Genomic DNA, 25,776 nt, shown 5'->3' with positions numbered 1-25,776 from the left:
CACTATCTGCTTACTCACACAGCATCAATTCCATGCATGCATTGCAAAACTATTCTACTTCGGGAGGAGTAGATGGCTGGTTAGTTAGCTAGCTAGCTGACGTCTGCTCTCCTCCTCTCCTAGTGGCGAGGAGTGAGGCAGAGGGACCGTGACCCAACGCTATGTCCGCTGTTGGGCTCATTTTCTGTAGCATTGTGGAATTAGCAAGGCAGCTAGCTAACTAGCCAGTCGCTAAATGAGTACAATTTAACAACTTAATGCTTCATCCACACACTCTTGTCACAGCGTAGGAAAGCACAGTGCTCTCACCAGATGATTGACAACTTGGTTCGGATAATTTTCTGTGTTGCATGACGGCATGGCGGAATTAGCAAGCTAAGCTAGCTAAGTAGCCAGCCGTCCGACCAACGGCAGCGCTGTAAAGATAAATTGAGGGCGTATAAAAAAAAGAGTCGTACAATATGGGCGAAGCGTTTCAGAGATGGAGAGAAAGGGTTGCTAATAGTTTAGCCTTTTGCTAGCCGCAGTTGGCAGAAGTCGACACAAAAAGGGTCTGTACACCAAAGCAAAGTCCTTATTTGTGAAAACCTACTCAGCAATAAATCTGATTCTGAAAGCTCAAGTCAATACATCTGCAACTATAGGAAGCTTTCATTTCAGCAGGCTGGAGTGTTTCAAAGACAAGCTGCACAAAAAACGGGACGCTAACCTCCCCTCAACCCCCCCCCCCCCTACAAACCAATATGCAGGTTCAGGATGTCATGTAAGGTCTGGAAACGCTCTGCAGTGTGTAGTCAAGTATTTATTTCAGAGCAGAGAAAAGACAGAAAGAGACTGTAATAAAGATTAAAGGCAGGCAACAGGAGACCACACCAAACCAGGCCAAGACCCTTGCAATGACAGGTACATCAATGAGGCAGAGAAGAAATGGCTTGACCAGTTGCACGAGTGTGCGTCTGCTTTTCTCCGTGTCTCACCGCCAACTGTGTTCTCTTGTAGCAGCAAACACAACTCAAAACAACTGCTCATAGGTAAGATTATATCTTTCAAGGAAACTTGCAAACTCTGGAGTGAGCTGCATTTATTTCCTACACACCTCTTTATTATTATTATTATGACACTATGCAGTTGGCCTCTGCACCCACGAAAACGTAAAATTAAGCAGTGGAGGCCAAATGTAAAAATGCAAACTGAAGTGTTTCTCAGAGCAATGCACTATGAGAGGAAGTGCTTGTGTCACACACACATACAGTATCCTGCTGCAGAAGCTACGGCGTGCATGACTGAGGAGCACAGAGGCCAAAGATAACCGCTGAACCTTCTTCCTGTGCTCTGTCACTCAGGGGTTACGTTCAAAACGCAGCCCGGCGTGTTGGAACAGCGCTCATGTGGAGGTGCAGTGACACGTAACACTAGAAAGGCCAGTAGATTTGTGGATGTAGGAGAAAGCCAACAAGCAATAGAAGGGGGGTAACTCTACCTAATATTTGATTGCTTGTTTGTGAACGTCGAACAGCGCTGGTTACACTGCGAGTGGGTCTATAGGAAAAGTTACAGACGGCCAATTTGAATTCTGAGAGAAGTTTTCTGCTTGAAAACTCAAAACAGACATTAACTGATGTGGAAGAATGGGACACTGCTGGCAGCTTGACCTTTTAATGACAAACCAAGATGGAGTAATGTAAACTTTTAGTATCAGTTGTAAATGAGATATGCACTATTAGGAAAAGTGACTTCATTTTACACAAGAATTGTCAAAACACACAAAACAATTAGGGATACACCGATACCAATATCGGATATCGGGCCGATACTGAATCAGGTATCGGTGACAACTGGGTTGATATATATTAAATTAAGTTCTATGATTATATACTATACTGGAATTTTCTGGTGTATGATTTATTATTTTAATAACAAATAACCATTCAATACATTTATATCTATGTATTTATATGTTACATTTTGTTTCACAAAGTTAAGAAAGCAATGTTTAAGTAAAGCCTGATGTTGTCGTACACATAACAGAATGATCCCAGTCACTTCCACACAGTGAGGCATACAGCTTATTAATTAAACACGGGCATCGGATTGATGCTCGGTATCGGCCGATACCCAAAGCCCAGGTATTGGTATCGGTATTCAGACTAAAAAGGTCGTATTGGTGCATCCCTAACAAAAATTGTAATTTCCAAAAATTTGGCAGGGATTTAAAATGCCTTTTATAAACTAAAACCTCTATATTTTTAAAAAGATATTGAATAATGAACATCATAAAGAGTAAAAATGTGAATTGTAAACCAACAAATTACATCCGATTCTTGCTCAAAGTTACATGTGTATGAAGTTACCGTTTTCTAACTGCTTTCGTTTTGTCAAAGTGAATCCTACAACCTGTTGGTTCAGGCACCTGGCTTCATGTGAAAGTAAATCTCACTGAAAATATAAGCCCAACAACAGGAAGTAAACAAGTTCTCTGTGGGCTCAACTGATTGCGTGTTAATATGATGCTGCTTTGACAACACATTTTCTCGACACTCAGAATAAAAGGGCACTGTAATCCAACTGGTCTGCTGCTTCAATTGACCAATAAATCATAAAAAGAAGGATGGAAATGAACGATTCAAGCACAACACTGATCCCACTAACAATGCCCAAGTGTCTCGAGAGCTGCACTGCTGTCTCTCCAAACATGCCTGTTTAACACACCAGCGGCTCTGGTTCCAATTAGTTTAAATGCTACATCCAAAGGAAGCCGGCAGAGGAGCTCTGCTATATTCCTTTAATTGATGGTTGCGCTACTATCCTATTTCATAGCCCAGTTTCTGCAAAGGAAACTTGAAAAACACTTCATTAGCATGAAAAAGCTGCTCTTTAATTATTCCACCGCGTTCGAGCCTGATTTACAAGTGCCATTACACGACATGTCTATTTTGAGTTAATTTATTTAGCTGAACAATTTGCCGGTCTTTGCACTTTGGTGATTTTAGTGTTAATGTAATGAATAATGACATTAGAAATTTTTCAGTCAGTAATTCTTCATTTCTACACACCATTGACATGGGAAAGTTTCTGCATCTGTTTTTCTTGTATTCATCACTGAAACTTAGAGTTACTGCTAACAACAAGGTTCCATCAAGTTTTAAAAGGGACTGTATGTAACCTTTTTGACACATATAAATCATTTTTTTATTGCCAATGTGTGAACAGGTTGTAACCTAACCTAAAAGATGAGACCTTCAGGGACTTTCCGGGTTTCCTCTATCAGCCTGTAGACTGCTTTCAATGGGAAGAACCCGAGCCTGTTTTTCCGTGAAAATCCAATAGATGTGACGTCGTACGCGCTCGCGAGTGCCTTAGCCGTAGCTAACGTTCGGATAGAAATGGAGTCTGCCAACGCCAACAAACAACCAGCCCCCACCACAACTCAGATTCACAATAAATCAAAGTTAGATCTAGTGAAGCCTGTCTTGCAAAACAGCAACGTGATCGACGTCGGGTGAAAACTAGTATTGTGGGAGAATATCAGAGCCAGTATAAAGAGTGTGTGTGTACGTCAGAAATGAGTGGTGAAGTAAAAGAGAGAGAGCGGCGGCGAGTGTGCTAGAAAACGAGCGAGCAGCGGAGCAGAAGAGAGTTAGTTTAGCTTTGAGAATATCAGGGAATGGGGCTGCACGGTGGTGCAGTGGTTAGCACTGGCGCCTCACAGCTAGAGGGTTGCAAGTTCGAATCCGGCTTGGGACCCTTCTGTGTGGAGTTTGCATGTTCTCCCCGTGTTAGCGTGGGTTTTCTCCGGGTACTCCGGTTTCCTCCCACAGTCCAAAGACATGCAGGTTAGGTTAATTGTGGACTCTAAATTGCCCGTAGGTGTGAGTGTGAGCGTGAATGGTTGTCTGTCTCTATGTGTCAGCCCTGCGATGGACTGGCGACCTGTCCAGGGTGTACCCTGCCTTCGCCCAATGTCGGCTGGGATCGGCTCCAGCCCCCCCGCGACCCCTAACGGGATAAGCGGTTGCAGATGGATGGATGGAATATCAGGGAATGTAGAGTGGAAGTTGCAGTTTGTGCAGAAATGTTTCTTGTTCCCTGCTGCTGAGTGGAGTGACGGGGGTTAACTCCGGAGCTAGTAACGTTACCGACTCTGGCCCAGGAGACCCAAACTATGGTGTCTCCCCTGTGTCTTCTGACCACGGTCGGGAGGCTGAAGCAGGAAAAATTAACCTTTGTTAAAATTAACCATGTGAAATATATAGTGATATTGTGCTTTTAGCTGGCTAATGTTGCTAACGTTAATCAACATGATGCCTGTCAATCACGTTCAGTCTTGTGTGTGTCGGTAGTGCGAGAGTCCCTTTAAAGATTAACAGTAACTTCACAAACTTCCTACTATAATTAAAAAATGTAGCGAGTAGTATCTTAATGGCTGTCAAAATAGCTATCACACTTAATGATTGAATCATCACTGTATTGTTTTATTGCAGATGCATAACATGTTGCATGCTAATTAAGTGATGGCTGTGCACGAATAAACTAAACAGGTGAACATGTAAATTCTGGTTCTGACAGCTTTGTGTCATTTTTGTAACTAAACATTTTGTAGTGAAAATCTCCAATAAATATGGAGCACCAGTAGCCTTGATGTTCGAGGGACAGGACCAGAAGGCTGCCCCCCAGGTAACCAGGTAATTTAACCCTCTGCTGCTCCACTCACACTGCTCGCTGCATTCAGTAGAAGACTGTGGTTTTGCAGGGCCGCTCCCAAGTGTACATGTGTGCGCCTGTGCAGATGTGAACCAAGAGAGTGCTGATAGTGAACTTGTCAGGCTGACTTTGCCTGGATTATTTTTAAGGGTGCGAAAATAAAGTTCTGCAGGAATGAGACCCACCCAAGTAGTTCTAGGTGTGTGCAGCTTGTGACAGAGCATGTGTCAGTTTGGGGAAGCTGGGGCAGTGATTTTAGAGGAATAGAAAAGCCATCAGAGATGAAACCTAGAGCCCGGGTCAAAAGCACAGGGTTGGGGGAGGGGGCAGCAGGATGTGTTTCACTCTTCTCCTGTTTACTGATGCGTGTAACCAGAGAGACAATAAGAAGGTACGCTATAATAACACCTTTGACTGCACAGTGGGATGCATGATGACAGAAGGCCAACAACGTGGAACTGAATCTCATGTGCACAGCGCTGCAATAACCGACTGCCGACAGCAACGCCTGAAGCAGCTTTCACCTGAGTTGCGCAGTGTGGCAAAGTTCACTCTAGGATTTTACAAGAAGTTTAAAGTCTAAACCAAACGTGAGTTGTTACACACTGAAACTAGAGTTACTACTACTACTACTACTAGGGCTACACAGGCCCTGACAAATCAGGCAACAGCAGCAAGATTTGCACACAAATTATCACCAAACTATCTTTCACACAACATGAGAAAAATGAGCTCGTCCCAGGCCGCAGCACAGCCCTTCAAAATGATGCAAACTGTGATTAAAATTACCACCTCAGTGTCATTTAGACCTTCCAATTGTTCATCTAAATATTTGAAGAAGGGCTGTCAAAGTTAACAAGATAATAACGCATTAGTCCAAATTCGTTTTAAAGCCACAAATTTCTTTAACGCAACTTGCAATTTTTAAGGTGTTAGCGGGCTCAGTTTTAAAGCTAGAGTGAACATACTATCATCATATGAAACTAAAATCTAATGAATCCATTGGTACCAACCATGTCATACTAGCTTGTCGCAAAGGAGGCTAAATAAGGCTCCAAATTTACGCTACATTTTGGTGAGGAAAAACTGGCATGGCCATTTTCAAAGGGGTCCCTTGATCTCTGACCTCAAAATATGTGAATGAAAATGGGTTCTATGGGTACCCACAAGTCTCCCCTTTACAGACATACCCACTTTATGATAATCACATGCAGTTTGGGGTAAGTAATAGTCAAGTCAGCACACTGACACACTGACAGTTGTTGTTGCCTTTTGGGCTGCAGTTTGCCATGTTATGATTTGAGCATATTTTTTATGCTAAATGCAGTACCTGTGAGGGTTTCTGGACAATATTTGTCATTATTTTTTGTTATTAATTGATTTCCAATAATACATTTATACATACATTTGCACAAAGCAGCATATTTGTCCACTCCTATGTTGATAAGAGTATTAAATTCTTGACAAATCTCCCTTTAAGGTCTTATAACGAGAAGAACCATCACATCTAAATAAATGAGAACATCTAAGAAAAGCCAACAAACAGATGCACAAAGAGCTCAGGGGAAACATCAATGTAACCAGCAACTAAAATGGAAACTGTCAGTGGCACTTCTCTTTTATTTTCCAGATCAAGCAAATGGAAGACTGTACACATGTGTTGAGACCGGTCAGTTTTAGCTAAATAGAAATGGCCTGTCACACAATAGGAATATCACTGCTCCATTTTATCATTTATAATCTAACACTTAACTTTTTTATCAGACGTTATCTAATCGTCATATATCTCCATTACCTTATCTGTATTACCTAATCTGTGCGTTACTGATACACCTATACAGTTAGGCATATAAAACTTGGCTCGTCATCACATCTGCTAAATAAATGTCTAACTTATGGATGGGTTTAGAGCCTAAATACTTCTATGCACAAACCAGATCCTGTCCATAGCAGAGAGAAACTGAACAGTCTAATAATGCAAATGGGCACAGTACCTCATATTCTAAGTCATGCGACTACTCATTCTTTGCCTGATTGAGATCACTTTTCATTAATTGACACTGTATTTTATTTAGGTAAAGTTCTAAGTAACATAACAGCCACATTTAAAGTTCCACAAATCAAAAAAAGGGTTGCTCACAGTGTCAAATGTGAGACTTATCACCAAACTCTTCAGCTTTATGGAGCTTTTTAGCCTCACATCCCACAATTGTACTGTATGGTTCTAGGGTTGGGCGATATTTACCATGCTACAGTAGAAATGTGCCCACCGGTAGAGATTTGGCAATAACGTTTACACCGCAGTGATTCTTGCGTGAATCCAGCTGCCTCACAAAGTAAGGTGATTTGGGCACGTGCAGGTGTAAATACAGAGCAAGAAGAGGCATTCCAACCAACCCAAGATGAGGGAGAACTCTGGCTACATGATTACCAGACATCTGCACTGTAGTTTAATTTTGCTTTGTCAGCTTTTGGACATGAAAGATGAGCAAATCCTGCAGGAAAAGTCAGGTAATTTGTTTCTTTTGGTATAGCCAAATTTGTGTGATTTTTCTATTGTACTGACTGAAGTTAGGCTGGTAGTTATTTGCACCTGTTAACCTTAAAAGCTGTAACACTTGAAATAATTGTTCTCACCTTAAAGCTTTTGAATTTTTTATTTATTTTTAAGTCTCAGTGTTGTCTCACGTGAGGCAGTTGTTTTTGTTTGTATGGAAGCTCCAAATAAAAGAAGAAAATAATCAAATGTGATAAATATATATAAATATATAAATGTATATATATATATACATAATTACAAATTAATGCTTATGCACTGCAGTGTCTGCTGGATGTGTAAACATGCAACTATAAAGTCAGAATTTGTCAAGGCTGTGGGTTGGTCAGCTCGTTGAGGAGTTCTTCTGCCTAATCATGAACAACTACAACGTGTTACATGCAAACCTCAAATGATCTTGTGCAAGTGCTTTCATAACTGTAGATAACTTTTAAAGCTGCAGTAAAAGTGGCAAAAAAAAAATGAGCTCTGCAAAATGAACAAGCGCTGTGCAGGCGACAGCTAGAGGTGCAGCGGACTGTGCAGTGTCAGCCCCGATGCATGCAATTTAACCCTTGAACTGGAGAAAACCATGAGCAGCATGTGTAATGGAGGACTCCATTTAAAGCGGAGAAGTCAGGAGAGCAGGGGGAGGGGGCTTCAAATAAGAGCCTCTCTTCCTGACAGCCACACACTGGAGTGGGGGAGGGTTAAAAAACACCAAGCCCTCTTCCTGAGTCGGCAGCAGTGGGCATAATGTGATGGATCCTTCCCCTTCCACCTACTTGATTCCCATTTGGCTTCATAGGTCTGTCTCACCCCGACACTTTTACTCTGAAGAAAACACACGCTGTGTAATAAATAACCTGACAAGTCAGTGAGTATCAAGTTATACATCTACACTAATTCAGAGACTGCTGCCTCTTCAAGAAATCTGTTCTGACACACAGAGAAAGAGAAAGGTAAGCCAATATCGTTTCCTGGGTTAAACTGACTCAAACAACAAGCATTTGTACTCCATCCAAACACACTCATATGTAGCAATTATCCTTCCCCTTGTGAAAGGGGAAAAAACTACACACCCCCACCCTTTGCTGTGATTGGTGATAAGTTGTTGTGCAAACTGCGAATGATAAATCAGGAAACAGGTTCTGTAGGAAAGAAGATTTGAGTATTGGCACAGAGCTCGCAACAACATGCCACAACCTCAGCTTGTTGTAAAAGTTCTCAAACACAAGTGTTAGTCCTGCTTGTTTATTGTACGAAAGCAAACACATCGAGTGAGTCCAATTCTTCACCGCTGTCAACAAGCATCAACTTAGGTAACACACTCTGAGTTTAGATCTATAATTTGTGCCTTCACTTGTTGATTTAGCTTGTTAGCATATGCCTAATGACATCCAAACAAAGCAATTAGCAGCCTGCTGTTGTGCACGATCCTCACCAAAATCCTGATTTAGCACTTATCATACAGGCTGTGAGCATTCGCTGCGGAGTCTCCACAGAGTGGCAAATCAGCAAGGCCTCCTAGAAACATATTTGCCCTGCTACAGGCACACATGGTTTCAGTTAGGGGTCTGCACCTATAAACAGTTGGCCATGGCAGCTTATTGGTCAGGAAGTGCAATGTTGACTGCAAGTCAAGACAGGCACAAGCAGCTAATGAATGATATACACTCTTACACTCTAGCTGCGATGACAACACAGTGTAGATCGGAGGAGTTTGGAGGCCGACGGAGGAGTGATTCTGAGCTCTTTAGGGTTGTGAATAAAGTCAAAGCAAGCAGACAGGCAGAGAAACTAGTTGATGTCTGCTGAGGATTCAATTTCAATTAAATTTTCAATTTGGTTTATATAGAAAGGCAAAGTCCCTCCCCTTCCGGTGGACCACCATGGGACCTTATTTCGGAAAAAAATATGTACGGTAGTCAATGGTAAGAGACAATTTTTTTTGTATCCCGTTTGATTTACGCCATGAATCACACAATTTAAAACATTATTTTGCAAATTAAGAAAGTGGCAGTTTGTCTTAAAGATGTTGAAGTGTCAGACTGTGAAAATACGTAATTAGAAAGACTAGACACCCAAAAGTCACACAAGTGACGTCTCTCGGTGCCTATGTTAGGGATGCCGATGCGACTTTTTCAGTCCCGACACCGCTAACAATACCTGGGCTTTGGGTAACAGCCAATACAGAGTACCGATCCGATGCTAGTGTTAAATTTATAAGCTGTATGCCTCACTGTGTGGAGGTGACTGGGATCATTCTTTTATGTGTAAGGCAACATCAGGCTTGACTTAGACATTGCTTTCTTAACTTTATAAAACAAAATGTAACAAATAAATGCATAGATAATAGATATAAATAGTTATTTATTATTAAAGTAATGAATCATACCTCAACAAAAAAATATTCAAAATAAACAGGAATTCAGGTGTAAACCTTTTAAATGCAGCAACAAATTGGTCAAAACTTAAACAGGAATTAAAATTTCAGTGTATAATGTATATAGGATATAAACATAGAATTGAATTTAACGGATCGGCCCCATTGTCACGATACCGGATCCAGCTATTTGAGTCCGTATCGGCATCGGTGCATGCTTAGCCTATGTGTTTCATACTGGGACATACTCACATGAGCAACGCGTCATGCTCGTTCTTTCTCTTCCCGGCTGATAAAAAGACCAGGAGTCGCTGGATAAAACACATCAGGTAACATAACGTTTCATTTGTGCGTGGGACATAGCTAAGTTAGCTAGCTAGCTAGTGTTGGTGACGTATATTGTGTGAGACGAGAGATGTAGTTCCCCGAGCGGTTTCACACAAAACTAAATGATACTGAACTGAGACTTTCTTGACTTGCAAAATCATCTTTTAAATTGAAAAACATATGAGTGATTCATGGCGTTTCATTCACATTTCTTAGATGCCAGGTTTAGAACAAAAACACGAACTGGAACACAGGTTGATTACCTGCCAAAGCGGCTGGTAGAGCCGACTTTCCAGCCACAGCCAGCATGTTGCATCATATGACTGGTGGGCTGGCGTTAATATGAAGACCAGCCTTAGTGATACAACACACTGTCAACACACCCAGAGGGGCTTTCACTGTGCCAAGCAGACCACCACAAACCACCAAACGCTACCATGAATTGAAAGAGGCTTTATAACCGCACACTGCAATTATAAAAAATAAAAAAAAGAATTGACATACCCGTCATCGAACAGTAATATTTGTGTTACATTTGGCTGCAATCGGCATGATTAAGTACAAGTCTTCAGATTCTTTTTTAAGTCACTCAACCATGCTCTGTCACAACTTGGACTCTGGTTTTCCTTGGCTCTTGTCTCACAAACAAAACACTCAACTTTAAAAATAGGTCAAATGTTGCAACCATCCGGGGCACCTCTAGTGGCTTCACAAGAATAAATCCAACAGGGGAGAAAAGTCTAAATCATGACAGGTTAGGTTACCTTAGGATAAACGTCTCTTACTTTAACTATACCAAGAATACAAACAACAACTGAGCTGTCATTTTGACTGTCAAACAGTCAGACCCTCCCCCTCCTTTAAGTTTCCATCACAACTACCAGGAACATCTGATACGGGAGGTACAAAGTCAGAAAGCTATCAAACAGGTGAGGTGACTCAATAAAAACAACCAAACAGACAATAGAGAGTTGTGTGTGTCTTCTTTAGTGCAACTTGGCCACAGTTGTGCAACTATTGTGCTCTATTTGCATCGTCTTATTATGAAAATGACAGGATACATAGTGAAGCTTACAACAACATTAACCTGTATGTGTGCTGCATTCACTGACACACAAAAGCTTACAACAACATTAACCTGTATGTGTGCTGCATTCACTGACAACATTAACCTGTATGTATGATGCATTCACTGTCAACATTAACCTGTAAGTATGATGCATTCACTGACAACATTAACCTGTATGTATGATGCATTCACTGACAACAGTAACCTGTATGTATGATGCATTCACTGACAACATTAACCTGTATGTATGATGCATTCACTGACACACAAACTTGCAAGTAACTTATAAGAAAGTTTCCACGTTACGTTACACGAAAATAGTTCCAATGTTATAACACATGGATAAACAATTAACGTTGGCTAACTGTGTGTGTAAGTTAACAGCTTCATTTTAGGGCTCGTTGTAGATAACCCCTGTATGAGGGTGAAGTGAAGCTAACGTTACACAAAACTGATTTCCATCCACAAGTCCTGCGACGTTTCAAAGAAGAAGAGCTCAATGGAAAAAAAGTTATGCTAACATGAGCTACAAAACATGAATCTACCAGCCAGAGTTATGCTCACATAAAAACACCATGAATATGTATTAACAGATGTCCACATTAAAGCAGGACTCAGAGGGGAAAGTTAACTAATGTGTTATAAACTTGAACTCAGTGATTTGACGGCAACAGCCTCCAAACACCTCGGCTAACTCAGCTAGCTGCTGGCTGGTAGGAGACAAAAAACTTTTTCCACATCTGAAAACTTTTTTCTCTCCATTTTCCTCCAAACAAACTGAGACGGTTTATAACAGCGGTTATCTCACGAGGAGCTCACCCGCTTCAAAGTCTCACAGTAACGGCTTTCTAACGGCCGTTGCTAACCAACCAAAGTGTCGTTAACGTTAATGTAACGTTACCTTACCGTTACCGTCTCCGCCGCCGCCGCTCCCCGGGCCGCCTTCAACACCAGAGACCCGCCGCCGGACCTCCAGAGGGCCGCGGAGCTGTGAGAGGTAAGCCGGAGAGGAGTCCAGCTACTATCAGGAGACGGAGAGCCAACTACCAGCGAGGCCCCGGGCCTAGTGTGAGTGTCCTCGGTGTAGCAGCGTTAGGGGGGAGGGATAGGAGGATAGGAGTCTCGGCTCGGCGCTGCGCCGCTTGACAGAGACTCGGGAATCACTTTCTGACAGCTCCTCTTCTTCAGCCCCCCCCTCCCCTCGACAGCCCTGCACTTTTCTCTTTTTCCTCCTCACTTCCAGCAGATACGAATCAAAATACTGTCACACAATATGGCGGCTGCTGAAGCGAGCTACTATCGCGAGAGGAAGAGCTGTTTCTCTTTTTTTTCTCTTTAGTTTCCCAAAGTTGTGCTGAGGGAGGAGAGAGCTGCAAACTGAGCTGAGCAGCCTGCTGCTGCTGCTGTTGCTGCTGCTGCTGCTGCACAAGATGCAAGCACAGGAAAAACAAGAAGAAGGGCACTTTATTAATCCCAGAGGGGAAATTCAATTTTTACACTCTGTTATTTTACATAGAACATACACACATGCACAAACAGGACCTATTTATACATGCATTAATGGAGAGATGTCAGAGCGAGGGCGCAACAAGCAGTTGGGGTTTTGGTGCCTTGCTCAAGGGCAGTGCCCAAGAGGCAAACTGGCAGCTCTCCAGTTACCAGTTCACACTCAGTACTTGGTCCATGCGGGGACTTGCAAGCCATGTCCCTATGGACTGAGCTACTGCCGCCCCAAGACATGACAGATCAGTTTTAAAGGGACTATTTGTAACTTTCAGAAATGCTTCTTAACAGCGACGCCTGTGGCCGTGAAATCAACGAAAGTCAGCGTCGGGCTCGCGCTTGCTCGCTCTCAATATACCTGAACGAGCATCACTCAAAACAGTGAGGCGACAGACGTCAGCTAAAACCACAATATCACTCTATATTTCAGCTGCTTGGCAGTAATGTTAGCTGACCAGACGAAGGTCTCTCCATGAACATGATTTAGATCCGATCCTAGTGTTGGCTTTTCCTGCCTAAGTGCAGGCTGAAGCAGCGGCGTGTCTCCCAGCTCTCTCCGCCCGCAGCCGGAGAGAGCAGAGGAGACACCGGCACCCGGTCGGTAACGAGAAGACAACGTAAAGCTCCGTCACTTCACAAGACACGGAAAACCTCTGTTGGTCTGGAGGAGCTGCAGCAGTTATTTCTGCACAAACGTCCCCTGTGCATTCACTAGATATTCTCAGAGCTAAACTAACTCTTCTGCAGTGTGGAGTGAGCGCGCGTTCACGTCTAGAGGTGGAGCGAGCTGAGCTGTCTGAGTGAAGGAGAGCAGGCAGAGGAGGAGGGTACAGCGGCTACACGCGAACGCGCATATGCGAGCGCGCATGTGTGACGACCCGCTACATTTATGCGCGTACAAAGTTACAAATAGTCCCTTTAATGGAGAGATGTCAGAGCGAGGGTGCCCCGAGCAGTTGGGGGTTTGGTGCCTTGCTCAAAGGCAGTGCCCAAGAGGCAAACTGGCAGCTCTCCAGTTACCAGTTCACACTCAGTACTTGGTCATTGCGGGGACTTGAACCAGCGACCCTCCGGGTCCCAAGCCATGTCGCTATGGACTGAGCTACTGCCGCCCCAAGACATGACTCAGATCAGTTTTAAAGTTTTTGTAGCAAAAACTATGCAAGAGAATAAGCTGTCTGCTGTGGTCTGACTCTTCAAATGGGACAATATTGATCTTGTTTTATATCCTCATAGAGAGGTTAAAGGTCAGAGGTCAGCTACGTAGCAGCAGCAGCAGCCCTGAAGATAGTAGTAAGCATTCATTGTGTTACTGAAGGACACCTCGGCAGGGGACTGAACCTCTAGTCAAAGTTTGACCTGTAAGCAAAAAGAGGATTCGCCACCTGAATCAATAAGGTATCACCTTAAAGTGGCAGTAGGCAGTATATTTTTGGCATCATTGGGCAAAAATTCCATAATAACCTTTCAGCATATTATAATTCAAGTGTTCTGAGAGATAACTAGACTTCTGCTCCTCCTCATGGCTCTGTTTTCAGGCTTTAGAACATCTAGCCCGTGACGGGAGACTTTGACCAATCACAGGTCATTTCATTGAGAGAGCGTTCCTATTGGCTGTGCTCCGGTCATGTGACCAGAACTTGGCGTTCCTTCATGAGATCTCAACATGGCTGCCGGGTCACAAACCTCCTCATTTTACAGCTAAACCGTGCACTACAAGATGATTCTGAAAATATCTGAGGAGAGAAATAGGCATTAACGTAACATAATATTGATTCATATTTGATCAGCGCTGCATAGTTTGACCGTTTGGTCGGAGTTGGCAAGTGATTGACAGCCAGCTCTCATAGGCAGCAGATGGACAGCAGACCTCAGATCAGCTCTTACTGCTTGTTTTCCTCTGGTCTGTGAAATCTTGCAAATGCAGTTAGAAGCACTGGAGGACACAGAGGAACATGGTGTTTTTCAGGTTACCTGTTTCATGTACTAATGTCACGATATAGCGACCGTTTTATAGAAATAACTTATTTTAATTATATTTGCTCCAATTTCGCCTACTTCAGCTTTAATACATTCTTACAGCTACAGGTTTACGCCACTGTTATTCACAATGATATGGATTCATACCAAACTCTGGTGCTGTTGAATATAAAATTCTATTTCTGCAGGAATTAACAAGAAAATGTGTCTCCCTAAATACCTGTAAAGCCCCATTTCCACCGCAGGAGCTTTCCTCCCGGAACTAAGAACCTTTTGAAGAACTCATTGCGTTTCAGCAGCAGGGACCAGGGGCTTTGTGGCATACTATGCACTACATACTCAATATGTGTACTCTCGTTCAACATACTTTTGTGTGAATAAACAGTAGTAGGTATCTTTCCGGACGCACTGAGCGGTAGTTTACGACGTCACTTCCTGAGAGCCTCCTTGCCGGTAGCCATGGTAACCCGTGCCAACCTCATGTGACCATAATGACGATTTGTGAGAATCAAAGTCTGAATTAATTTAAAATATATATTACACCTAGCAAAGTGAAATCTTATGCTTACAGTTGAATTGAAGCGTTATTGACGTTACAGAGCTGTCCGTCAACGTCCGTTATCAACGTTGTCCTCACTACCGCATTGCATTGTGGGATATTTGTAGTGTCCAGCGTTGAGTACTGTAATATTTCACCGGAAATAGTATGCAATTTGCGTACTATTGGTTTCATACATACTAAAATATCTCACATACGGTTTTAGCATACTAAATAGCACATTAGTATGGACTTTTTGACGCAACCCAAGGTCTAAATTAAGTTCTGGGGACATTTTATGGGTCCTTTTTACCACCCAAAAAGGTCCTGGTCGGGGAGTAGTACTTTCTGAAAGTACCAGAACTTTCAGGGTGGAGTTTGCAGGGATGACTGTCGCTGATTGATGAAACATACACAGCACTACTGCGTCAACTCATATACCGCTTCATTCATAAAACAAGGAAGTACTCTAGTATCGATTTAGGACGAGTGGAGAGCATTTCTCTGTGCTTGATAACATTAATAGTAATGTTAGGCTCTGCTGTCGGCTTCCCAAGCGGTAGAAGAGAGAGAGATAGAGCATGATGAAGCTGTGAATGACAGAAAGAAAAGTTATTTTCTGATTGTTTCACGGCGTTAACGTTCTAAAGCACAAATAAATAACCCTCAAACATTCAACAAATGATTTACTGTGGAGACAGACGCTCTTACTTTCATTTCATTCATTCCATCCAATGTGCATCAGTAAATATATACAGCATTAAATGTCGTCGCAGTGAGACACAATCTTTTTTTTCCAGCGTGTTTTTAGAGTAAACAGACAGACACACTGAACTGCAGGCTGCAGAGTGTGTTTACTGCTGTGACCACCGGCAGCCCTCGTCACGCGTCATGTTGCTTTTTCATACGTCAGCGGACTAATTTGCCTAATCATCACAGGTCTTTAGACAGCGGGCTGAAGGAACCTTTTAGTAGCACGAGTCCCGAGAAAGCCTGACACGTCTACTTTACATCTCCTTTTTTTGTCCGTTTCGGTCACAGCATCACAGAGCAGACAGGGTGCTACATGTCTTATCAATGTAAATCACAAAGTGGTGCTGTACACAAAACAGCTTCCTCTTATCACTTATTGACCACTTCTCCACCCAAAAAGGAAACCACACATTTCATACACGAGTGTGAAATACAAAGTTGTCTCATTTACAGCAGTATATTAGTGCTCCGTCCAGAGAGAATATAACAAACCATTGCAGAGCTTCTGTCTGCGCTGTCCTTCTGCTGTGAAATACTCACAGAAGAGATATAGGTTGGTAAATCATGAGCATGTTGCTCGCAGTCTTTAAAGTTCAGTCTGACTCAAAATGAATGGCCCCCTTACTGAGGGATGGATTCATGGGGTTTGAAATGGCTCATTCATCTGAAGGCTCTGTTGTTTGTTAACAGTCTTTGTCAAGAGGCAGCTCCAGACGACACCACGCACTCTGAGCACTGACGCCTCCAGAAGCCTGATAAAAAGAATGTGGATGAAGGTTTGAAGACTAACATTAACAAAGTGTGCACGGTTGTATGTCGTTGTCTGTATTTAAACTTTTTATACAACATTTTATCAAACTAATCCAACATTGCAAACAGTCGACCAGATAAGACCTGCAGTGCTTTGTACAGTGCAAGAGGCCTGTAGTCCAAGTGTTGGGAGGCAAACATCTGTCAAGTGAAGACCGATCACGACGTGTTCCCTCATTGGAGGATTGTAAACACACTTTGCTCGACCGCTCGGGCAGAGGAAGGGCTGTCAGGTAGCAATTGAAAGTGCATCAGTGCAAATTGGTTTTTTTTACAACTCCATCACTTTATTTTTCAGCTTTTAGTATTCAGTATTCAGTTTGTATTTTTAGTCACGCTAAAGCGGTGTGGCTCTATAGGGATAGCAATGACAGTCTTTCAGTCCACCACTTTGGTCCAGACTGAGGATGGATTTTAATATGCATTGTTTTTCATTTATTTTGATAACGTTTATATTGTATTATATTCTCTCTCTGTCCCTCTGTAGGCTGAAGGAAAGATGTAGGGTGACGCGTCATGAAAGTGTCATCAGTTACACTGCGCATGTCCTAAAGCCCATGGTGTTAATGCACAGGCTGACTGGAGTTATTAAAAAAAAATTCCTGAAGCCGGATCATGATCTGGATCACCACCAAAATCTAAAGGATTGTTCCAGTGCCACACCCCACACCTCCCAAAAAGTTTCATTCAAATCCATCGCGGACTTTTGGAGTAATCCTCCAAACGGACAAACCAACAAACCAACAAACCAACAAACCAACAAACCAACAAACCAACAAACCAACGCTGGTGAAAACATAACCTCCTTCCTAGGCCTTCGGCCTTGGCGGAGGTAATAAGATAAGATATTCTTTTATTAGTCCCACATTCAGGAAATTTGCAACTTGCATCACTACCCCCTTTGATATACTGCGTCACGATGGAGTCTAATCGCCATAGACTTTGCACTATTCTTCTTATCATGCACCATGTAATAAATTATTGTTCATTCAATACGGAGGTCTCTCCCTATTGAACTGACTTTAACGATCCTCTGACTTTTCCTCATCATGAGGTTGACATTTGTGGTTTTGAGTGAAATATCTATTGGCAAATATTAGTTTGATTGCCATTAAATTTGGTACATCTGAGCCAGCAAAAAGATGGTGAACATGGTAAGCATTACACCTGCTAAACATCAGCACGTTCATTGTGAGCATGTTAGCATTCTGACGTAAGCATTTTGCTAAAAGCATCACTGTACCAAAGTAAAGTTTCACAGAGCTGCTAGCGTGACTGTTGACCAAAATATGACGACATTCATTTGAAAACCTCAATAGAAGCTTCAAATATATATATTAAAAAAAAAGACATTCGGTACAGCCCTAGTAGGCTATTTGTCTTGTTACTTTATGTGTTTCATTAGAATAAGAAAGACCATAAGATGCGGTTGAAAGCTAAAAAAAGCTCGTAAGTGGGCCGTGAGTTATTGAATTTTTCTTGAAAAATGTATTTTCAGGGTTCCCAAGATCAAGCATTACATTTTTATCATCAGTTTATCACTTGTTTTATGTTTTACTTTATTACATTTAAAACACACAATGTAGCAGTTCTACAACAAATTTAAAATGTAAATTTGATGGGAATGAGATCGCTTGGGGTTGAGGCGCCATCATGACCATTTCGTCATAAGAATAAAAGCCCTACAACCGGGGGTTTGTATTTGAAAAGAGAAACTGTTAAACATTCTTATACCATAAAAATATAATTTTGATAATGAATTGCTGTGCCATTGTTTGAGGGTTTTTTGATGTCAAATGCTGCTTCAAAGGCTTTTTCTCCCCTCCAAGAAATCTTAATGTCCTCCAGGAAGAACCCTCCAGTTTTCTCTGGCAATGTTGCACCCACTTTCTAAATCATTCTTTTTTTCTTTCTGCGTGGGCATCATAATCAGGTGTCCCCATTATTTTTTCTTTTCTTTTACGACATAATTGACGCGGACCACGTCTCCTGCTCGCTGCCCCCGGCTGCACTGACCCACACATAGGGTGAGCGAGAAAACAGACGCCTGTGGGAACTCTCATGAAAAAGGGACGGTGCATTTGTTCTTCAGTGAGCTGGGTGGAAACATATGGCGTCTCGTGTGTCGGCGTAATGCCTTGACTCACACACACACAGCCGCTCACACACACACACAAATTGTGGCCCCTGCTATCTCGCACAGACCGTGACCCCTTGACTCTGGGTTTGAAGCCTGGGGAGCTGAAATCCCCTTCAGTGCGAGCAGCAAACTGACAGCACAGTGCAGCCTCTTATCCTCTGTGAGCAGAGCTCTCACAGAGGATTCATTACTCTACACAATGCCTTACACACTTTGTGATGTGCTAGTGGCGTGGGGGGTTATGTGTCAGACCAGTGAATCAGCAAAAACAAAAACCAGTGGAATCAAAATTCTCAAGAATTTCCAGTGACTGAACCTCGTGAATGTGGTCGCATTTCATTCCTTTTCATTTCTCAAGCCGCCTAACAAGTGGAAGTGAACTGTGTTTGCTTTGGAATTACAACCCCCCCACCCTTCCCCTCCTCAGGCCACCCCCACCCACACACCCTCCCACTCCACCAGCTCCATTTCCCTGTGTACATGCTGCACATAGACCCAGATTACAAAGAATGACAGCGCGGGTTCATCTGAAGCAACGTGCACATAACAGTGGCGGTCTGAGAGAAATCCGACATAAAAAACCTGCCGTTGCACTCCAGTGCTGCAACTGGCCACACTCCTCAGATAGAAGGCCGGCCACCCACATTCTTGGCATGGAAAGAGGCCCGTTTCTCACGGTCTGAGGACAGCTTGTCATGGGTCAGCAGTTTAGATTTAGCTCCACAGTGGGTCTGCAGTCATTATTCCCCCTCTTAAGCAAACTTCAGTGCTTGTCCACTGGCCATTTGGAGCGGCTTAAGCGGCCGTTCCAGTGCTAACAAGCTCGACACAGTTTTGTTGAGGACAGAGGGAGCAGAGTTATTCTATTCTCAAACTTACTAACGTGACATATCAAAACACTTATTGTATTATGAGGGTGAAAAGAGTAACACCAGTCAAGCTTCGCCAGGACAAAATGTTTAAATACCTCACCCATGCACTGTATATAGCCTACCAGTAGGCTTATTGTGATAGGTGTGGTTAACCATCCAACCCGCCCAGTGGGGATAAACATCCCAAAACAATTAATAATTCAATAAGCACACAATTAAAACTGAATCAAAAGCACATCAATCCCAAAGAGTGGGAGCACAGAGATGATCCATCAAATAGATCAAGTACTTTAAAATCTCTCAAAAAATATTAACTTTTACATTTAGATTTGTAAATTTGGCATAGCTTCTTGGTGATATCTGTCCATAGTATTGAGGATAACAGACATGTACGTTTGTGCATGTTAAAAGAAACATATGATGTAAATGAGAGATTTACTGGAGATTTTCTAGTGAAATATATTTTTTATGTTTATTGTTTCATTTCATGTAACTTACAAATAGTTTGGATATTCTTGATACACTTAAGATATTTTTTTTATATACTTAAAGGTTCACTATACGGAATTCAGAGCATATGTATTGCCTCCCTAATGGCTCTCTGCGTGGGTACGGCTGAGACGGCTGAGACGGCAGATAGCAGCTAACGGTGCTAACAGCGCTAAACAACGGCAACAGTGCTGACAGAGCTAACAGTGTTTACCTGAGGGGGAACCGGAGGGTGGTCGTTATGCTATCAGCTGTAACCACCGTATGAGCGCAGTGCAGAGCGGCGGCTGTGAGCTCGCCAGCGGGGCACACTCATATGCACAAACATGCACTAGAAGTCATGCTCGAAGAAGCTCCGATTCCAACACACACAGTGGGAGAGAGAGACTTCATTCTCTGCTCAGGTAGACATTACTCCTCTATATCTTTACATAGACAATAGTTGTTTGCAGCTATACTAATGCTCTGGATATTGAATTTAGCACCTTTAATATATTTGACTTTTAAACATTTTGTTTGTGCCCTCTGTGATATTAAGCCTGGACCCCCCTCTGAACCCCCCCCTCACCCCCCCCCCTTCCTCTCCCTAACTGTGGCAGATATTTCCGTACATTTTTCACCCCATTTACCCCCAGAGAGGAGAAATTCTATGTATGTATACAGTATGTGTATCGTTAGTCTTTTGGAGAACCAAACCTCGGGGGGTGGTAAATGGACTGCATTCATATAGTGCTTTTCTAGTCTTCCACTCAAAACTCTTTACACTACATGTCAGCATTCACCCATTCACACACACATTCACACACTGATGGCAGAGGCTGCTATGCAAGGTGCCACCTGTTCCTCAGGAGAGATAAACATTCACATCAGCAATGTCGGGTTCAGTATCTTGCCAAAGGACACGTTCGACATGTAATGTGCAGTGGCCAGGGATCGAACCACCGACTTTTTGATGAGTGAACGACCGCTCTACCTGCTGAGGTTTGTAATAGTTGGGCTTAATATTTTTGGTACCCCTAAAATCCTCTTTGAAATGGTCTAAAACCACTACTGGCAATACGGCCTGGGCCTCCAGCAGCGTGGTGTCAGTGTTGGCTCCCAGCTGGGGCCGGCGGAGCAGCGACCTCTCCGAGTCGAAGGCGGCAGCGAAGCCGGATCTGGGTCTGTCCGCAGCGGGCTGGAGTCTGAGCTGAAGGAGTTTTTGGTGAACCTGCGTAAATCGTTTTGTCTGATTTCGCGGGGAATTGGACTTCTCGCTGATGGTCTCATAAGGTCATATAGAGGAGACACTATTGCATTGAGAGGTAATGACAAGACTATTTCTCATAGATCCTGGAAAAAAGACATTTTGCAAATACAGAGTTTTCGTCTGACAGTAAGAGTGAGTAAGCCACAGGGAGGATGAGCTGCATGGTTTCATTAAAACTTGAAAGATAAAAGAATTAGCATATAATACGAAAAGATATTAAATCAGCCTTTCTGGTGTCATCTTTAAACAAAACAAGATGTTATAAGAAGATTTGCAAAAGTACTGTAGAACTACAACTGCATTGGATTCATTAGGAGGTAACAGATAATGATCCAAACAAAGTCTGGGCCTGTTTTTATGCAGAGTAGAGAGTTTATTACTAAGAGGCAATCGAAATGTCAAGGTCTGTGGAGTGTAAGCGTCAAGTTGTGGTTGGAGGCTGCTCTGAGAGCAGACTGGGAGTGAGTGGTGTGATGGCGGAGCTCCAGACACCGATCTCCTACCCTTAAGGTCAAACTGACACTCTGTGGATGGGTCGGCACTTTCCCACTAGAACTGCAGAGGATAGAAAGGACACGTAGAGCTGTAGCTTGGCTGTAGCTCGGCCATCTGATGTGGAAAAGCAAAAAATGGCTGCTATTTGACTGGCAACATCAGAGTGTGGATCAGGCTCGAGAGAGTTTAAAATTAAGATAATTTTCAACATCTTCACCATCATTATGGAAACTTATGAACTTTCTCAACAGTATTTTTAACCACGTTTGCAGTTTGGCTCTATGGATCAGTTCAGCCCACCACTTTGGTCTAGACTTAAACATATCAATAACTATTAAACAGACATTCATTATCTCCAGAGGATGGATCCTACTGACTTTGGTAATCCTCAGACTAGCGCCACCACGGGGTTAACATTTGTGATTTTTAGTGAAATATCTCATCAACTATAAGATGGATTTCTATGAAATGTGGTTCAGACATTCGTGCTCTCCTCAGGATGAACTGTAATAACTTTGGTGATCCTCTGACTTTGCCTGTAGCGCCATCATCAGGTCAACATCTGAATGTGTCCAATACTTTGGTTTGTGTCCAAATACCTGCAGAACTAATGGCATTCCCATCAGCCTCAGCTGTACTTTGAATTTACTTATGATAAGCTAATGTTAGCATGCTAACACGCTAAACTAAGACGGTGAACACGGTAAACTAAGTTACTACATGTGAATGTAGATCTGCTCCCTTCAAATGGAACTGGTGAGCTTGTGGTTACGTAATGGGAAGTCATGTACACGATATGCTTGGTGTTAAAGTGGTTAAGTCGTGAGAACACTATTGCTATGCAACGGCAACAGCAAGGCTAACAATTTTGCAAGCTAGCAAGCGGGTAACGCAGGAAATGCAAAGGCATAGTGACAGAGGAAATCAACAATTTCCTCAGGCATATAAAATTGCAAAGAAAAACTCTACGACTAAAATTACAATATATCAACTAACCATCCACTGTAAAAAATTAACTTCCAAGGCCTCCGCCATTTCTGAAGACGTCAGCACACACGTCACAACTTGTGAACTCAGAGCTTTCAGAAAATTTCCACTTACGAGGTCATGAATAGAGTGATGCAGGGATGATGTATTTTTGTAGGCCAACCAAGAAGTTAGCATCACCCTGGTTCCCTCGACAGAAAGCCAATGGGATTGTTTCATTGGATTTTGTATTATTACGTTTTGTTCAGCAAGATAATCTCCACAACTGAACACCACTTTTATGATTTTTGAAGCGTAAATGCAATCGCCAGACATAAAAAGCTAACGTTAGGGTATAAACGACACCACGATCCCATGAGTGTGAGTATACACAACGAGGCTGTAAAGGAAGTCGAGTCGGTGTGATGACGTTTAGTAGTCTCATTTAGCCACTTGTTAGCAACCACCTTTTTTAAGATACATAAAGGCTTCAACATTGACGAGTGGGGTATTTACTGACCTATTTTATATCATAGAACAAAACGTTAAAATTTCTTCAGCTTGTGTTAACCACAGACTTTATTCCAGGTATCTAACTAAAAACCCATTAAAAAAAAAACATTGACTTTAAGACGAGGGAACCGGAAGTGGTAAAATGCTGACTTAACTCATTTCTGGGTTTTAGGACTCAATCCTGCAGCACTCTATTTAGCAAGCTAGCGAGCGGGTAACGTAATGCAGGAAATGCAAAAGCATAATGACAGAGGAAAACAATGAGTCCGTTAGGAATATCAACATTTTGATCTGAGACCTATTATAAAATTACGTAGAAAATCTCTACGATTAAAATTACAGTATATAACCATCAACAGAAAAATTAACTTATGGACAAATATGGACTCATCTCGTGGCAGCAAGAGTACACTAACCCCCTGAGCTTCGCCACTGGAGACATTATAGGAGATAATGTGTCAAATGTTTAACTTAAGTGTAATTATTTCGATCTGAGTCTCTTGAATTAGGCCCTTAAAGCCATTTGTAATTAGCTTGACATCTATTCTCGACAACCCCTTTCATTCCAACGGTTAAGCACAATGCTAACAGTAGTCTCCTGGTGACTGTAGACAATTATTGATTGGTTTTAATTTTCAGATGAATAAGTCTTCTAAAGTGCACCGTTCTACTCGTTCAAATTCTGCAGTTTGGCACAAACTCTCTCTCTCCACCACACTGCTGAGTCTGTGGAGGAAGAAGAGGAGGAGGAGGAGACCGAGACATCAGTCTAATATCCCACGCCAGACAGGAAGCTGGTCAACAGACAGACAGTCAGAAGTGGCGACTGGTACTGTATTACTGTAACACAGAATATACACAAAATAGTCTTTACAAATGCAAAAAAATCATTAGAGAGTTTTCTGTTTGAATATCATTACATATTCATTAAATCCCAGAAAAATAACAAGAGTTTTATTCTAACACATAATAGAGGAAGTTGTTTTGTGAATGAATCGCTGTGTGAGATTCATCAGGGATATTTTCTCCAAACTTCTTTAATGTTAATAGTAAATATGGGTGTCAATGTTTTTAATTGTGCTAATCTCACTTTAGCATGGGCAGAAAATACGCCATGCATCAACTACCCCATATCTATGTCCTACCACATTTGTGTTGACATCTGTGACTGTCTGATAACAACTTCCTACTTTTACGACAGGTTCTCCCTGTTCACTGTAATGCATAGAAAGGCCACCCACCTTTTCTTGCAAGTCATTTTTTCTACTCTGGGACTTTTTTTTTTCTACAGTAACTTTACTTTTACAGGATAAAGGAAATTAACTGCACTTATATAGCGTTTTTCTACATTATCGAACAAAGTGCTTTACAATTGGCCTCTCATTCACCCATTCACACTCACATTCACACTGGTGCTTGCCTGCAAACGGGCACAACTTGGGGTTCAGTCAAGGCCGGCTCTAACCCTTTTGGTGCCCTTGGCGAAATTCTGATTTGGAGCCGTGTGAAACAACAAGTCAGCGTTGAATTGTTTGTCACGTATAACTTCCGTACATAAGTTACGCCACTTCCGGAGTTATTTAAACACAAACCGTAATCTTTTCCTAAACCTAACAAGGTAGTTTTGTTGCCTAAGTCTAACCAAGTCAATCTATTAAATTAATGATTAAATAAATGACTCAATAAATAAATAATTATATCATCAAATGTAGCAAGAATAATATAAAAAATAAATGTAGCCATTAATTCATTGATAAAATTTAACATAAATTGATATTTCTCTTTTACTTTGGTTCTTTATTTTATATATCTTTGTATTAATTCCCTTATTTATTTACTCTTCTGTTTAACTTTTCCTGTTTATTTATTTATGTATTTATTTTAATAATTTGTATCATTTATCTATTTTTGCATTTATATTTTAATTTATTTTTCATTTATTTTGTATTTTTCATTTATTTATCTATTTATTTATGATTTTGGCAGGTTCTGTCCTCCATATTTCAAGGGATATTTTGACAGAAACAAAAACAACAGAATAAGGCCAGGGCATATCCTTTAACGGGGGTCTGGGGCCCGGTTATGATACAGTTGGTGGTGTTTTTTATTCTCCTTTCTATTATTTGAGTGGACTAACCCTTTAAATTAAATGTTTTGTTGAAATGATGTTGTGTTATTTTTACTTGATGCCATATTATATCAGGTTGTATCATGTCGTATCTACGTCACGTCTTTGTCGAGCTTCTTACCGTCAGTCATGCCATGTTGTGTCATGCTACGGTCTGTTAGTCTCATGTACCTGCATGTAGGCGTGGTGCTAAATAGTGTTTTGGATAAAAGCAGCCAAGCTAAATGATGCTATTAATTCGAATTATACCGAAGCATTTTTCCCAGCTGTAATGGAAACCTCAGGACGTGTTTAGAGCCATTTATCTTTCCACAGTGCTGG

At 41.9% G+C, this 25,776-nt stretch overlaps 1 protein-coding gene across 7 annotated transcripts in view; it reads right to left on the bottom strand.

The window, feature by feature from the left end:
• The window catches only part of tab2 (TGF-beta activated kinase 1 (MAP3K7) binding protein 2), a 66,157-nt gene that overhangs the window by 40,229 nt on the left and 152 nt on the right, over positions 1-25,776 (bottom strand). For 5 of the 7 annotated variants that reach the window (XM_074616525.1, XM_074616530.1, XM_074616529.1 and 2 more), the window contains exon 1: positions 11,926-12,324. The exons of 1 other annotated variant lie outside the window; for it this stretch is intronic. The gene's annotated coding sequence lies outside the window, so the exon portion shown is untranslated. Of the gene's footprint in view, positions 1-11,920; positions 12,325-25,776 lie in introns of those variants that run through there. One more of the 7 variants, XM_074616526.1, reaches the window with a different exon arrangement.

Source organism: Sebastes fasciatus, chromosome 18 (genome assembly GCF_043250625.1).
Source record: "Sebastes fasciatus isolate fSebFas1 chromosome 18, fSebFas1.pri, whole genome shotgun sequence".
Classification (NCBI taxonomy): Eukaryota; Metazoa; Chordata; class Actinopteri; order Perciformes; family Sebastidae; genus Sebastes; species Sebastes fasciatus.
The sequence above is the reverse complement of the archived record's forward strand: the minus strand, read 5'-3'. Positions and strand labels throughout refer to the sequence as shown.